The sequence below is a fragment of the Vipera berus genome (assembly GCF_964194415.1).
Source record: "Vipera berus genome assembly, chromosome: Z".
Classification (NCBI taxonomy): domain Eukaryota; kingdom Metazoa; phylum Chordata; class Lepidosauria; order Squamata; family Viperidae; genus Vipera; species Vipera berus.
The window spans coordinates 2254672-2269767 of record NC_138205.1 but is presented as its reverse complement, the minus strand read 5'-3'; the positions used below and the strand labels follow the sequence as shown (position 1 = coordinate 2269767).

At 56.3% G+C, this 15096-nt stretch overlaps 1 protein-coding gene across 5 annotated transcripts in view; it reads right to left on the bottom strand.

Annotated features, from left to right (window-relative positions):
* Positions 1-15096, bottom strand: part of LOC308678228 (lysine-specific demethylase 6B-like) — a 95470-nt gene that overhangs the window by 73715 nt on the left and 6659 nt on the right. For 2 of the 5 annotated variants that reach the window (XM_081345274.1, XM_081345277.1), the window contains exon 1: positions 1496-1653. The exons of 2 other annotated variants lie outside the window; for them this stretch is intronic. The gene's annotated coding sequence lies outside the window, so the exon portion shown is untranslated. Of the gene's footprint in view, positions 1-1495; positions 1654-3897; positions 4559-15096 lie in introns of those variants that run through there. One more of the 5 variants, XM_081345275.1, reaches the window with a different exon arrangement.

Genomic DNA, 15096 nt, shown 5'->3' with positions numbered 1-15096 from the left:
ACTTTACTTTCGGCATTTGCACAGAGCGCCTAGGAAACGTGGGAATGCTCATTTTTGGCATTCTATAAAACGCCTGATTTCACACACATCAACGTGTGTGTGTGTGTGTGTGTGTATACATATATACATATATACACACGCACACATATAAATCCGCTTGACACACATCGATGTAACTTATGTGTGTGTATACATATATACATATATACACATGCACATGTGTATGTATGTGTGTGCGCACACACACACACAGAGATAAATCCACTTGACACACATCGACGTAACTTATATATGTGTATACATATAAATATATATATGTATATATATATGTGTGTGTGTATATATATATGTGTGTGTGTGTGTGTATATATATATATATATATATATATATATATATATATATATATATATATATATATATATATATATATATATATATATATATATATATATACATACATACACACACACACACACAGAGACACACACACACACACACGCTTTGAAAACATTCCCAGGGATCATCTGTCTAAAAAAAAAATCCGTTCCAAGTGATTGTGTGGGTGTTACTCTTAACGCACACACAGACACACACACAAACCGGCACCCCACCAAAGCCCTTTGGGATGGTTTCCCCACAGCCGAAACGCCGATCGGCCAAGCCCGAACTCAGCCAGGAGGGACCGCCACGCAACTCCGGCTGAGCAAGAATTGCCAGCGAGCTTCCCCAATGTGCAATGGTTTCACAATCGGGTCTCCTTCTTAATTTTCCCAGGCTGGGGAACATGCAAATGACCCGGAAATTGGAAGAACTGGGCAGGGCCGACACCCCCACAACGGCAGCTGGGGTGTGGGATGGGAAGTGTAGTCCCAGGCCAGGCGGAGGTGCCCGCTCGGAGGCCCCGTGAGGGACCCCTGCTTCGTTGTTGTCAATCAGGGGTGTTCTGACTCAGGAGCCCCCCTCCCACGTGGGGCTCTTCTCCCCCAAGGGAATCCGTGGCTCTGTGCCATGTCCCGCCACGTGAAAAGGGGGTGCAGGAGAACCCAGGTGTCTTCCCAGTGCGACTTGGGAGTCCAGCCCCTCGGAAGCCACGTGATCTCAGTTAGGAGGAAATTTCTAGGGGGGGGGGATGACAAATATCTCATTCATCCTCAGAGAACCATCCTGATGACCTCAGGCGACCCCCCCCACCCGTGGCTGCCTCTGTGGCACATGGTGCCTTCTTCCCCCCCCCATTCCTGGGGCAGCAGCGTCACAAAGTCAACTGGTATGCCCCCCCATTTCTGCCTGCACCCCGTTTCTTAGCTAGGCGAGGGGACCCCATTCTCTCACACTCTCTCTCACACACACAACATTGATTTAAAAGCAAAAGAAGTGGGGGGAAAGGGGGGGGAAATCTCTGCACACACACCCCAATCGCGCCTGGCATTAGCAGAAAGACACCCCCAACACACACACACACACACACAACAAAGCTTGGCCCAAAGGCCTCACCTGGCCCGTCCCGTCTGCTTGTCCCGTCCTCAGCGACGGGCGGCTTGCGAGGATCGGTTGCCTGCCCGACCGGTTGGTGCCACCTTCCTTGCCTGGGTGCACACACCCTGCCAGTCTCAGCTGGGCACTCTTAAAGGGCCAGGCACCCCTTTACACCTGGATCGAGGGGACACAAAGCCCCCCCCCCACACACACACACACCACCACCACCACCACCAGCTCTATCATCTGCCACTAAACTTCCGGGCACAGCTTTCTCCCTCTCAACCTCAACCTGCCTGGTTCAAAAACCAAGCAACCAACCAAGGGGGGAAACCCACTCTGTACATGCTCAGGAGCACTCTCTGTCTTTGTAACTGCTGCGGGGGGGGGGGGAAGAGACTGAGGGGCACAGCCACCAAGACAATGCCTTGTTCAACCCCCTCGTTTCATTTTCACAGACTTCCTTTAACTCACTCCCCCCACCCCAAGTTCCACCTCAAACCCCCCCCCCCAATTCTGCCCTCCGCACAACAGCCTTTGTGTCTTTTTTGCTTGGCACGGATTTTCTGTGCCCCCCCCTTCCCTCTGGCAGTCAGCCACCCGCAGCCCTCCGCCCTCCGAGGCTGGAAAGTCAAAGCTGGCTGAGCAAATTGCTAAAGCTTAAGCCAGCCCCCCCCCCCATTTGATTGTGAAACAGACCCCTTTTTCTCCTCCCCCCCCCCGCCCTCTGGGGGGGGCGGCAGCTGAGTTCACCCCGACTTCCACGGCCTAGCTCCCCTTCCATCCATCACCGTCCCATTTGCGAGCTCCGGTTCCAACTCAAATCAATCCAGTTCCCAATCCTACTGACCATACAATACAATTCTGATTTTTCTCCCTCCCACTTCCTCTCCTCCAATTTTCCAAAAAAAAAAAAAAGGGGGAGGGAGGGAAGTCAGCAAGTTGTGTTTTTTTTTGGAGGGGCGGGGGGACATCTGGGCCCCTCTTTGAAGGTGCCCGGAGCGCCCGCAAAAGTTGGAAGTTGCACAAGTGACAACACTCCGCTAGTCTGATCCAGGCTGGAGAAAGGAATTAAATCAGCCGGCACCACACACACACACACACACACACACAAAGGGGGGGATCTGTTTCATACCCGACCCTCCATTCAGAGCTGGGCTCCCAAAGGGACTAACTAGAAGATCCACTGGAGCGGTTAAGGAACCAGTTCAGCTAGCCGCTTCCACCGGATTTACACTGATCCTAAACCAGGAAGGGGCTATTCCCCCAACTCTCACCTTTCAACCACAATCTCTAGGTTGCTGGGTGCCTAGTTTGCTGGATCCTTAAGTTTGCTGGATCCCTAGTCTGCTGGATCCCTGGTTTGCCGGATTCCTAATTTTGGCTGGATCCTTAGTTTGTCTCCAGAGTGCCCGCTCAGCTGCTGGGCAACCCAACAAGCCGGCAGCAGACAGCTGCTTGCGGGGTGGGGGTGGGGGTGGTGTCAACGGCCCTCGAACCCAAGACCTGATCCTGATTTGTTGCCGTGGAGACGCCGGGACGGGAGGTTCTGGCGGTGGTCCGGGACCCCCATTGGGATGCCAAAGGCCAAATTGCCCCCAAGAAGGGGCGAGAGAACCCACTGACAACTTCTCCCTCGCCCAGCTGGCATCCTCCGATCGGGAGCCAGCTCGGGATAGGAGCAACTCCGAGGAGTGCCAGGTGCAAATTCTACCACTCCCAGCCACCACCACCCCGGTGCCTCCTTGGAAAGGCCGGGCAGCGCATTTGAGGGGGCAGCCCCCCCCCCAAGCAGGCCTGGAAGCCGGAGCCGAGCTCTTCCTGCGCCCAGCCGGGGCCGACCGGTCCCTGCTTCGTCCAGGGGGGCACGGGGGCACCCCCGAGGCAGCCAGCCTGCCCACCCGGAGGAGGGAGGGAGGGGAGGCAGGCCAGGCCTGTGCCAGACGTGTGTGTGTGTGGGGGGGGGTGGGCTTCCTCTAGCCATCCCTTCACTTTACTTCCCACCCGTTAACAAAGGCACCCAAAGCAGCCAGGGAAGCCCTCGGTGCACGCACAGACACACACACACACGCACACACGGCTAGCCCCCAGACCCAGGCAGACAACCCCCCCCCACACGCCACTCGCCTTGCCCGAGAGACCCCCAGACCCCACATCAAGCAAGGTCGGTCCAACCCAGCCTCCACCACCCCCCTCCCCAACATTGCCGTCCGTCCGAGCTGGAGAGAAAAAGAGAGGAGAGAGAGAGAGAGAGAGAGAGAGAGAGAGAGAGAGAGAGAGAGAAAAGAGAGGAGAGAAGAGGGGGGGGGGAGCCAGACAGACAGCGGAGGAGAGAAAAAAGAGGGGTGCGGAAGAGAGAGAGAGAGAGAGAGAGAGAGAGAGAGAGAGAGAGAGAGAGAGAGATTGAGACGCAACATTACCTGCAGAAAAGGACGGCTAAGGGGTTTTTTTTGGGGGGAGGGGGCTTTGCAGAAGACCTCGCCGGGGGTCTCCCCTCCGCCTGGCTGGGAAGGAGGGAAAAAAAAACGGAGGAAGGGGCAAAAAAAAAGCTGTAAATTTTCCAAACCTTCCCCCCTTCCTCCTCCTCCTCCTCCGAGGAGAGAAAGAACGACGAAGAAGGAAAAAAAAATCGGAAGGGCCGGAAGAGAAAAAAAAAAGAAAGAAAAGAAAGAAAGGAGCAAAAAAAAAAAAACCGCCCCGAGAAGAAAGAATGAAAAAAGGGCCGAGTCGGGCGGGCTTCTTCGGGCCAAGCGGGATAAATCCAGCCCGGAGCTGGGCTCTCTGGCAGCGCGATCCCCTCCGCTGAGGCTCGCTCGGCTCGGCTCGGCTGGCTCGGCTGGCTGGCTCGGCTGCGCCCCCCCCCCCGCCCGCTCTACTCAAACAAAGAAATGAGGGTTGTGTTCCGTGCCCAGCCCCCTCCCTCCCCTCCCTCCCCCCTTCCCTCCCCCCCCTTCCCCAGCCCAGACGGATCCTCCTCCGCCCCCTCCCTTTCCGGCACAAGGCCGCCCCCTCCCACCTCCCCAGCGCGCCCGCTCACATGTGCCGGAGAGCCCGCCGGGCTGGCGGAGGAGCAGCAGGAGCAGGAGGAGGAGGAGGAGGAGGAGGCGCCGCCGGGGAAGGCAGGAGAGGAAGAAGGGAAGGAAGGAAGGAAGGAGAGAGGGAGGGAGGGAGCAGAGGGGAGGGAGGGAGGGAGGAGAGAAACGGGAGGGAAGGGAGGGAGGGAGGAAAGAAGGAAGGAGGGAAGGGAGGGAGAGAAATGGGAGGGAAGAAAGAAGGAAGGAAGGAAGGGAAGGACGGAGGGAGCAGAGGGGAGGAAAGAGGGAGGGAGGAAGGAGGGAAAGAAATGGGAAGGAAGGAAAGGAAGGAAGGAAGGAGAGAAATGGGAGGGAAGAAATAAGGAAGGGAGGGAGGAAGGAAGGAAGGAAGGAGAGAAATGGGAAGGAAGGAAGGAAGGAAGGAAGGAAGGAAGGAAGGAAGGAAGGAAGGAAGGAAGGAAGGAAGGAAGGAAGGAAGGAAGGAGAGAAATGGGAAGGAAGAAATAAGGAAGGGAGGGAGGAAGGAAGGAAGGAGAGAAATGGGAAGGAAGGAAGGAAGGAGAGAAATGGGAGGGAAGGAAGGAAGGAGAGAAATGGGAAGGAAGGAAGGAAGGAAGGAAGGAAGGAGAGAAATGGGAGGGAAGGAAGGAAGGAGAGAAATGGGAGTGAGGGAGGAAGGAAAGCAGGAAGGAAGGAGAGAAAGGGAAGCACTGAGTGAAAGGGAAGGAAGAAGGAAGGAAGGAACAAGAGGTGAAAGAGGAAGGAAGGAAGAAGCACAATGGGAGGGAAGAAACAAGAAGGAAGGAAGGAAGGAAGGAAGGAAGGAAGGGCCCTGCACTGGGCTAGGAAGAGTTCAGAGAGGAGGAGGAGGAGGAAGAAAAGAGACTCTGGAAAAGTCCATTTCCTGAAAACCCGAAGGGGGGGCGGGGGGGGCACCAATGGCAGGGCAAGTGTGGGGGTGGGCATCCTAGTGCCGGAAGGAAGCAGGAGGAGGCTGCCTCTGCACCACTGCTCTACCCATGGGGGCCCCCTCCCCCGGGCAGTGCCCAGAATGGCAGACGGTGCTTCCCAACGGCCTCTTTCCTGCAGGTTCTTGAACCCGTGTCCTGGGGGAGGCCCTCCTGGGGATCTCCCTTCCCTGACCCCCTTTTGAGATGGCCAAGGACCATCCAACACCCTCCCCCCTCTACGCTTCCATGTTGGTATGGTTTTCAAAATAATCCCCCCCAGAAGAGCCCCTGACCGGTCCGGATACGGGCCTCTGTCCTGCTAACGGTGAGGGTGGACTAGATGACCTCCAAGGTCCCTTCCAACCCTTCTTATTCTATATTCCAAACCAAGAGTGTCCGAGTTTGGCAAGATTAAGACTGGTGGACTTCAACTCCCAGAATTCCTCAGCCAGATCAAGACTGGTGGACTTCAACTCCCAGAATTCCTCAGCCAGATCAAGACTGGTGGACTTCCAACTCCCAGAATTCCTCAGCCAGATCAAGACTGGTGGACTTCCAACTCCCAGAATTCCTCAGCCAGATCAAGACTGGTGGACTTCCAACTCCCAGAATTCCCCAGAAGCTGTCTCTCTTTCATTGGGACCTGCGGGTTCCATCAAGATGGTTAAGAACGGCACAGGCTCTCCTGCTCCAGCAGGGAGGTTGGACTAGAAGACCTCTGAGGTCCCTTCCATTATTCTGTAAGAAAGCGGGCACCAAGGCGCAACACCGTTCAAAACAAGCAGCCTTTCTGTTGCAGGCTTGCCGTGTTTGCATTTTTTTAATGTATGCTGGGGATCTTCAAACTTGGCCCTCTGATGACTGGTGGACTTCAACTCCCAGAATTCCTCAGCCAGCGTGAGGGAACGGTGACCCTTTGATGACTTGTGGACTTCAACTCCCAGAATTCCTCAGCCAGCGTGAGGGAACTGTGACCCTTTGATGACTTATGGACTTCAACTCCCAGAATTCCTCAGCCAGCGTGAGGGAACTGTGACCCTTTGATGACTTATGGACTTCAACTCCCAGAATTCCTCAGCCAGCGTGAGGCAACTATGACCCTTTGATGACTGGTGGACTTCAACTCCCAGAATTCCTAGCCAGCGTGCCTGGCTGCCCCCTGCTATCAGTCACCCGCCATGCTGGCGCCCAAAAACTCCCGGACTGGCAACCTAACGGGTGCCCATCGTTGGGTCGGTGCCAGAGTGCCACACGGTTGCCCGTCTTTTGGTGCCAGCTGTTGCACCACTAAACACCACCCGGCTGCGCCCAGCAGTGTCTCTGAGCAAGAGCAGAACGCCTTCGCTCTAGAATTCCCAGGGCCAGTTTCCAAGTTGGGCGGGTTCAAGAGACATGAGCTGGGCGACGTCTGCTCCCCGGTGCCAGGACCTTCCCTGAGACTGCCGTGGCCTCCCTCACAGACTTACAAACGGGCCGCCTTTCCAGCTGGGGGTTGGACTAGAAGACCTCCGGGGTCCCTTCCAACTCCAACCCTAACCCCCAAATCAAATCCTGTTTTTCCCCTTCTTCCCCTTTCATTTTTAAGCAGGCGAGCCCACCTCGCAGGGAGGAATTCCGCCCCACGAAAGGGAGGAAACGAGTCGAACCCCAGAGAATTCCTCCTCACGGCCACTCGTGTCCAACTCGACTTACAACGGTTCACACGTAGCGACCCTTCAAAATTACAACGGCGCTAAAAAATGTGACTGAGGACCGGTTTTCCCCCCCCCCACAGCGACGGCCTTTGCACCATCCCCACGACCAGGCGATCAAAATTCGGACGCTTGGCAACCGACTCGTATTTATGACGGGCGTGGCGTCCCGGGGGTGTGTGTGTCACGCAATCCCCTTTTGTGTCCTTCCGGGCGAACAAAGTCAGTGGGGGAGGGGGGAGAAAGCCAAATTCACTTAACCGCCGAGTTGCCCATTTGTCGACTGTCGCGATGCACTTAACGACCGTGAAAAAGCCAGGCGGTCAAATGGGGTCCAAACTCACTTATCAAATGTCTCGCTTAGCAACAGAAAGTTCGGGCTCCCTTGTGGTCGTAAGCCGAGGACCCAGCCACAGACGGTCTGTGTGTGTGTTTGTGTGTGTGTGTGTGTATGTATTTGGGTAGGTAGGGGACAGAGGCCCTTCCCCTCTATATTAGCGGCCCAAATGGAAGACAGGGCAGCAGCTCAGGAGCGGCTCCGAGTTCGAACTCTCCCACCCAGGTCAATCCCGTCCGTTTCCGGGAAGTAAAACAACCCAGACCCCACCACACACAACCTTCAGAGTTGGGAGAGGAGGGGGGGCTGCTTTCCCCAATCTGGGGGGAGGGGTGGAAGAAGCTGGCAAAGGGGTCCGGATGCCCAACTTGGCCACCGCACCCCCCCCACCCCAATTCTCGATAAGGAGAATGGAGTCTGCAGGGAAAGGGGAGGGGGGGTCGTGAGTGCGTGCGCAGGCAGTGCGTGCCCTTGAGTGCCTCTCCTCCTCCTCCTCCCCCCCACCCGCCCCCCCCACCCCGTTCCAGAGCACCAATCCTGGAGCAGGGTGGGTGGGGGAGGAAGGGGCTTCCCCCATCAGCTGGCAAGCAGGGATGAGCCCATTCCCACTTCCAGGGTGGGGAACCCACTCACACGCTGACCCCCCACCCCCACTTTTGCTAGCCAACCGAGTCCCAGGGGGCATGGGGGGGGAATATTTATAGCTGGGGCTTGAATGGGGAGGGGGAGAGAGCGTGGGGGGGAGAGGAAGAGAGAGAGACCCCTCCCCAGGTTACCCAGCAACTGGGCACGTGCGGAAGCCGTGTAATCCCCCTCCCCGTGACCTTTCACCCCACCTCTGACCACACAGCGCTGGGAGAGGAACAGATGCAGCCAGGACGGAGGGGGGGGGCAAAATGGACACCCTGGCCCCTCTCACCCCCCCTCTCTCTCCCACCCACCCCCCTGCCCCCTTTGTCTCCTTATTTCCTGCTTCCTCCTCCAGGGACTCCTGTTTCTGCAAAAGTCCTGCCCCCCCCCACACTCCAAAAATCCTGACTGGGTTCCCAGACCCCTCCCCTTCCCCACTGTATTTGGGGTGGGGGGGGCAAGAGGCAGGAGGGAAGCCTATGGCCCCTGAGACCCCCCTTTATTTTTAAAAAATATTGATTTGCTTTTTGCCATCTATTTTCTCACAGTTAAGTCCTTGTCTTCCCGCGGTTCGCTTAGTGACCGCTGGCAGTCGCCAGGGCCTTGGGGGGGGGCGCGGGGGAAGCGACTTTACGACCGTTTCTCACTTCGGACGACCCTGGGCGGCATTTCCCCAGGATATCACAATTCGCAACCGGTTCGTATTTGTGACGGCCGCGGCCTCCCCTTGGCGCGACTGTCCGACACGCCATGTCCTTGGCCGGGCCGGCTTCGCTTTGCGACCGCGTTCCCACGACGGCAGGGATCAGGTCGTAAAACGGGCGGCAAGACTCGCCCAACCAACGTCTCACTTAACAACTGAATTGGGGATAGAAAAATCTACTGTGGTCGTAAGCCGAGGACGCCCTGTGTTTCTTTACAGGCGGCGTGCAGCTGGCAGAGAGAAGAGGCAAAAGACCCCAAGTAAAGAGAGGTTTTGGGGTCTCCCGCCTCTGTTCTTGGTTTCTTAGGAGGGGCTGAGCCCCCCCCCCCACCGGAGATAAAAGGCCAAGGGAGATTGAAAGGAAGGGGAGGGGCGAAATTCCCAATTGCCCCCCTCCCCAAAAAAAGAACAGGCATCTTGCAGCTCCTCCCCCCCCCAGTGCCAACCTCTCCTTTGCAGCTGTAAAATCTGACCCACATACCCACATTCCTGACTTCCCAACCGGATCCTCCTCCTCCTCGTCTCTCTGATGGTGGGGGTCAGGGGGGGGGATATGTCAATCCTCAGCCCCACGCAATTTCCCCTCCCTCCCTCCCCCTCCCTCCTCCTGCTTTGCCAATTCAAGAGACCAGAAAGTTCAAATCAGGACAGCCGGAACAGCAGCCATTTATATAAGCGGCTTGCAAAGCGAAGGCAAGGGGGGGGGGCGGAGGGAGAGGGGGGGGGTAATAGAAACAGGCCTTGGGGACCCGGAGACCCTGCCCCTTTGACTCACCCCCCCACCCCTCCACCCACACAACTCACCCACACAACTCACCCACACAACTCACCATCTGGAATTGGTGCATCCCTTTTGCAAAATCTCCTAAGGGGGGGGGTCTCCTTCCTCCCTCCCCCTCCCAGCAGGAGTCTTTGCCTGTCCCCCCTTCCCCACGGAGGCGAGGGGGCAGGAGGAGAGAGGTTGGAGACCTCCCCCACCCCCAAATTTGCCAGGAGAGGCCTTCAGTCTTCTCCACCCCACCCCCCATACAGGAAGTCCTCCAACTTACAAGCATTCGTTTAGCGACCGTCCCAGGTTGCAACGGCACTCAAAACGAAAGGGACTCGGGACCGTTTTTTCCGCACTTAGCGACCGTCGCCGCATCCAAATTCGGACGCTTGGCCGCCGACTCGTCTTTACGACGGTTGCAGCGTCCCGGGGTTTATGAGATTCCCCTCGGCTTTCCGACCAATGGGGGAAGGCAGATTCGCTTAAGGACCGTGTGACTCGTTTAGGAATCGTGGCGATTCACTTAACAACTGGGGCGATAAAGGTCGTAAAATGGGGCAAAACTCTACATCTGCAGGGGGGGCCAATCTGCTGCTCCCCCTCTTTCCCCAGGGCGCCCCTCCCCCCGCGCCCCACTGCAGCAAGTGGTTCTCTTCCAGGACGTCTTTCTTTACCTCCTGGTCCTTGGTTGCTGTTATTCCAGGAAGTCCTCGACTTACGGCTGTAATGGAGCCTGACTATCATGGTGGTAAATCGGGTCATTGACATGAGCAGCCGTATTTTACGACCTTTTTTTTTTGCAGCGGTGGTAAAGCGCACACTGCCGTTGTTAAGCAGATCGCTGGTTCGCTAAGGGCCAGATTTGCCCCCAAACTGGATGGGAACGCCAGCTTTTAGCAAAAACCGTCGTAAAACGTAGCGACATAACTGTGGGACACTGCAAAGGGTTGTAAATGCCGGGGGGGTGGGCAGTTGCTGAGGGTCTGCATGCAGGAGGGTCCAGCCATTTGAGTGGTAAGTATCCCCCGGAAGGTCTGTCGTAATGACTGTCGTAAACCGAGGATTACCATTATTATTATTATTATTATTGTTATTGATCATCGCACAGTCAGCCAGATGTTCAGACTGGATTTGGCATTTGTGTCCACCTATCGAGTCCTTACCAAGGACCCGGCATAGGCAGATGTGGATGTTTGATGGTATTACGGATCTCGTCGCAGGATGGAAGCCGTTCCTAGTAAGGCCGCCTTTTGCAATTGACTGATGGAGAATTTGTCAATGCCGATGATGGTGTTCAAGTGGTACTCCAGTTGTTGTTGTTGTTGTTGTTGTTGTTATTATTATTATTATACCTATGTATAGGTAGTCCTCAGCTTATGAACAGTTAAACAGCAAAAAATGCCCATTCGGGAAAGCGAATAAACCCAGGTCTATTTAATGACATGGTGCCTCAACGTACGACCAAAAATTCCGGTTTCGATTGTGGTCGTAAGTCCGGGACTGCCTGGTTTTTGGTTTTTTTGTTTTTTAAAAACCACATTTTAAATTGGGCGAATTAGATTTCCTCCTCACCTCAAGGCCCCCAAGTAGTACCTGGTGGCTGATGGGAATTGCAGTCCTTCCCCCCCCCTCAAGACAGAGAGGGGAATTCTGGGAAACTCTTCTGAGGGCAACACTGCACTCACCGTGCGTGGCTGGATGGCCAAGAGCGAGTCCCTGGTCTGCGGGGGGGGGGGGGAACAAGTGGGGGGGCCCTAAAAAGGAAAAAAGGGGGGACAGTTACTCATACCCTTTGGGGGTCTCCGTTGTGTTGCAATGAGACCCCCGAAGTGATCCCCAGTTTTCCATCCTTCATTTTCTCAAGCTTGCAACGTGAAGGTGGGGGTTGGGGTGGGGGAGCACAGCCTGCCTTTCATTAACTCCCACCCCTAGGTCGGCAGCCGGGGAGGATGGGCCCCATAGTCTAGACCCCCAGGCAGCCTGGACTATCTTAGAAAAAGGTGGCCAGGTTAGGCCGTGACCCCACAGGAACACCTCTCTGGGTGTGTGTGTGTGTGGGGGGGGGAAACGCAGCCTGCCTTTCATTAACTCCCACCCCCAGGTAGGCCGCCAGGGAGGATGGGCCCCGTAGTCCAAACCCCCAGGCAGCCTGGACTATCTTGGAGGCGTGCAAAAGGGGAGCGGGGGGCAGGATAGGCCGTGACCTAACCAGGAAGAGCAGCCAAAGCTGTCTTAAGTAAAACCGGCGGCTGGGGAGGATGGGCACCGTAATCCGGTGCAATATCTTGGAGGGTAGGCCAAACCACCGCACAGGTGGAGCAGCCCAAGCTCTGGGGTCAGGGGAAGGGAGGAACACCCCCTCCCCGGCTAGCATGTGCAGGCGTGTTCCATGTGTGCGGGAGCGTGTCCGGGCGTGCCCTGTGGATGTGCATGCCTGCACGTGCCGGCCTCAGCAGCTGTTGCCAAGCCCCCCCCCTCCCCACCATCCTTCCCCATCGCCCGAGCAACAAAGCCGTCGCCGCCAGGCCATTGGCTGCCGGGCGGGTGACATCATCCCGCCTGAAAAGTTTCATAGGGCGGCTGGGGATGAGGGCAAACCGGGCCTGCCGCTGTTGCCATGGCAACAAGGCAAGCACAGCAGCAGCAGCAGCTGAGCAGGCCCAGCCTGGCCCCCCCCCTCCTCCCCCCCCCTTGTGAGTGTGCACCACCCACCCCCACCCCGCGGGTGTGCAAAAGCCAGAGTGTGCCAGGAGGGAAGCCGCAAACGCATCGCCACCACCTCTCCAAGCTTGCCAGAACCTGGCGAGCCAGGGGCGAAGCGCCCGCCAGAAGGAAACGGCACTCTGCACCAGCTCAGAGGCGCATGCTCCAAGCGGGCAGACAAATGCAATTGTGTGCTTGCGTGTGTGTGCATGTGCGTGTGTGTGCGCGTATGCATCTCCACAGCAGAGCTCAATTGTTCGGATTGGAGAGGCCGCTGTTGTTACTACTATGGGCCACAGCCCGGTCGTGCGAACCTGGAAGCCACCTCCGGCCTTCCGTCTGTGCCAGCAGCAAACTTCCAACGGCTGAAGCCGCCTGCCCACGTTGGGGCTTGGCACGCCAGTTCGCCTGCGGAACTCCCTTCCACTTGATGCAACAACAACACCCGGCCGGGAGCCGGAAATACAGGTTGCTGCGGACTCGCTCTCCGCCTGCCAGGCCCCTTTCTTTCCCACCCCCTTCCCGCCCCCGCAACGAGGAGCAACTGCCCGAACTTGTTGGCGCGGGACAGGTTGGCAAAATGGCGCCAGGGCCCGGGGTTGCCAGGTGCGAGCAGGGCGTGGGTGGGCGAGCAGGTTTGCGTGGGCCCCTGTGGTTGCCTCGCGCCCGTTGGGAAAGTGGCGTTCCCGGCCTCCCTCCGTCGCGGAAGGATGGGACGGAGGCCACAAAGAACAAAACCTGGCAAAGCCTGGGCAGGGCAGACAGATGGTAGAGCGCGGGAGGGAGGGAGGGAGGGGGCACACCTGTCTCCAGGTGAGAGCAAAGGTACCCGCAGGTTAATCATTCACCCACCACACAAACGGAGGCCCCCAACAACCTCCGAGCACGCCTGGTTGCGCCTGGGCTGTGTGCGTGTTTGTGTGTGTGTGTGTGTGTGTTCAGTACACAAAGGGCCGTGAGCCAAACTCGCCGGGTGGCTGCGAAGACGAGGCCTATCCTTCCGCAACGCCCGCCAGACTCTGAGTCCCATCATCCCAGCCGGTCTGGAAAGGAACCAGACAACGGTAGCGGGGCTGCCCCCAGGCCATCATTTTAGGCCTAAGACATCAATTTTTTTTTTCTCCGGGAGAAGAAAACAAAATAAAATAACGCGGCGCTCAAAAAACGTGCAGACGGTGCGCATTTGACCTCACCCGATTTCAGGTAACAGAAACAGCGGGGGTGGGGGTGGTGATTCGAACTAAGCGCCGAGACAGATGCAACGCCCAGGTTTAACGCTCCAGCAGGTGGTGGAAGGAGGACAGGTAATCGCCGATTTACGGTGGGTTCCCGTTGCTAAGCAAGGCGGAAAAAAGGGAATGGCGCCCGATTTTATGACCTTTTCTCCTTTTTGTGTGTGTGTGTGCGTGTGGCCGGGGTTAAACGAATCACTGCCGTCGTTCAGCGAATCACACCGTCATTAACCGAATCCGGCTTCCCCTATTGATTTTGCTTGTTTGGAAGCCGGTCGGGCAGGTAGTAGCAAACGGCAATCGTTTAATCCAGGGACACTGTCATAAATACAGGCGGTCCTCGTTCATTTAGTGACTGTTCAAAGATACAACGGCACTGGGGGAAAATGTGACCGGACCTTTTTTTTCACACTTAACAACCGCCGCAGCATCCCTGTGGTCACGTGATCAGAACGTAGATGCTCGGCAGCCGACTCATATTTACGACGGTCGCAGCCTTCTGGGGAGGGGTATGTGTGTGTCACGTGATCCCCCTTTTTTTGAGGCCTTCTGACGAGCAAAGTTCAGCGGGGAAGCCGGATACACTTAACGGCCGTGTTGCTTAACGACGGCAACAGTTTACTTAACAACCGTGTGGCGAGAAAGGTCATAAAACGGGGCAAAGCTCGCTTGACGAATGTCTTGCTTAGCAACATGAAATTCCGGGCTCGTGGGCGGTCGTACGTTGAGGACCACCTGTACAAGCGTTTGAATTTTGACCCAATGGTCTTAAATGCAAGAACCCTTAGTAAGTCAGTTTTTTTCAGGGTCAAGCAAATAGTTGTAAGTCAAGGACTAGTTGTAGCACGCAAGTTAATCACAACACTGATGATGGGCAATGAAACCTGCCTCAGCCACCCAGTTAGATAAGAGAGGGAGGGGCCCTTCGAACTCCCCCTGCTTAGACCCCTAACGTTGAACCCCCAGAAGGGAGAAAGAGCCCCCCCTCTTTTCGAGGGGGGTGGGTGAACAGCTTCCTGTTTTGCACACCTGCAAGGAAAGGCAAGGGAGTGCAGAAACCCACAACTCCAGCATTCACCTCCAACGTGGTGAGGAGGCGGTTGGGAACCTTCCCCACAACTATGGTGTGTGTATGTGTGTGTGTGTGTGTGTGTGTGTGTGTGTGTGACATTGGCACTCAATTTATGCCTGGGCTGGCCTTTGATCCTGTTGGGCACGGCTGTCTAGCAGTGTTTCTCGACCTCTTCAACGTCAGCTCCCAGAATTCCTCAGCCACTTCAAGGCTTGGGGACTTCAACTCCCAGAATGCCTCAGCCACTTTAAAGGCTTGGGGACTTCAACTCCCAGAATTCCTCAGCCACTTCAAGGCTTTGGAGACTTCAACTCCCAGAATTCCTCAGCCACTTCAAGGCTTTGGAGACTTCAACTCCCAGAATGCCTCAGCCACTTTAAAGGCTTGGGGACTTCAACTCCCAGAATGCCTCAGCCACTTTAAAGGCTCGGGGACTTCAACTCCCAGAATTCCCTGATGCTCGCACATTCCTTATGATATTTGCGCCCGTTCTGGAC